Consider the following 1,576-nt stretch of genomic DNA (forward strand, 5'->3'; position numbering starts at 1 on the left):
CACACTGACAGAAACACACATGCACACACACACACACACACATGCACACTGACAGAAACACACACACACACTCTGACTGAAACACACACACACTCTCACTGACACACACACTCTCTCTCTCACACACACACACAAACACACACTCTCACTGACACACACACACACACACACACGTCGAGGTGGTCTGTGTGTCAGCGGTGGCTCGTGTGATGATTGACAGACAGTCATGTGACCTGCAGATGTTTAATGGCAGCACATGCTCACAGTGAACAGCTGATCTGTCAGTTACACACATGATCTCATAATCATAACAATCATAATCCAGACGAGCCGTGAAGCTCATCATGTTCCTCACACACACACACACACACTTCACCAGCTGGACACCAGGACATGAGCACTGACTCACTAACAGACCAGTAGACTTCAGATAGAGTTCAACTCTACACAGAGACGATATGAGATGAGCCTCTGATCAGGAAACCACCAGCGGACTGTGTGATGATGATGATGATGATGATGATGATGATGGGGAAGACTTTCACAAATAAACTTGATCCAGTGTTTCCTCATGAAACCCAGTGAAGCTCTCACACAAAATATTAAAAATGAATAAACTTTTTTTCTTTTAAACGTGCATTTATAGAATTATTTGTATCTGTATGCAGTTATTGCCCTTTGTTAATTTTAGACACAGTTCCTTCATATTATTTACACATTTTCAAATATGAATTGTCATTTTGGGATTGTTTTTGATGTTGTTGACGTTCAGTAGAAGAGTGAGTCAGGAAACCATGCACTGCATCCAGACACAACCGAGACGCTCAGATCAGAAGTCTCCCGTCTACACATTAAACCTAAACGCACACATATCTATCATCATATATCATCCTTGAATCAGGAGACATCCACCAGACGCAGAAGCTCATCTGTGCTGGAAAACAAGACGAAGACTCAGATTTCTAGTCGAGCTTTTTGTAAAATGAATAATGAAGATCAGATTGAATTTGTGTTTTCTCTGAAGTGTTGCTAAAACAAGACACTGAGATTGAGCGACACACTGAAGTGTTTCCTGCAGACGCTCAGCTCCAGAGATAGTGAGCACACTACCTAGTGCTCTTTATAGTGCTCGTGTACGTCCTGACACACAGCTGGTGAAGCGCTGGTCATGTGACGTGTGTCTGGGGCAGAACTACAGATCATGTGACCAGTTACACAGTTAACCCTTCGTGAGTCTCTAGTGATGCTGCACACATAAATAACACAGAGTTCATCACGTCAGTTCAGCTTCGTCTTCAGTCCGTCCTTCAGCTCTCATGAAGAATTAACCCTTCGTACGGCCTTCATCAGCTCTCCCTGGGGCGTCATCCGGAGCGACATCATCATATTCTACATCTAGACTGTGTGTGTGTGTGTGTGTGTGTGTACATGTGTGTGTGTGTGTGTGTGTGTGAGACTGTGTGCGTGTGTCAGTTTCCTAGTTTGATCAGATTTACAGATGAATAAGTAAAGTGGGGTGTGAGAGAGCAGGAGCAGGAGATGATGAAGATGAAGACGAGGGGGTGTGGCTCGGCTC

General features: G+C 44.2%; 1 pseudogene; it reads right to left on the reverse strand.

Moving 5' to 3' along the window:
- Positions 1 to 229: 229 nt before the first annotated feature.
- Positions 230 to 1,576, reverse strand: part of LOC113055663 (heterogeneous nuclear ribonucleoprotein L-like) — a 6,374-nt pseudogene continuing 5,027 nt past the window's right edge.

The sequence above is a fragment of the Carassius auratus genome, chromosome 36 (assembly GCF_003368295.1).
Source record: "Carassius auratus strain Wakin chromosome 36, ASM336829v1, whole genome shotgun sequence".
Classification (NCBI taxonomy): domain Eukaryota; kingdom Metazoa; phylum Chordata; class Actinopteri; order Cypriniformes; family Cyprinidae; genus Carassius; species Carassius auratus.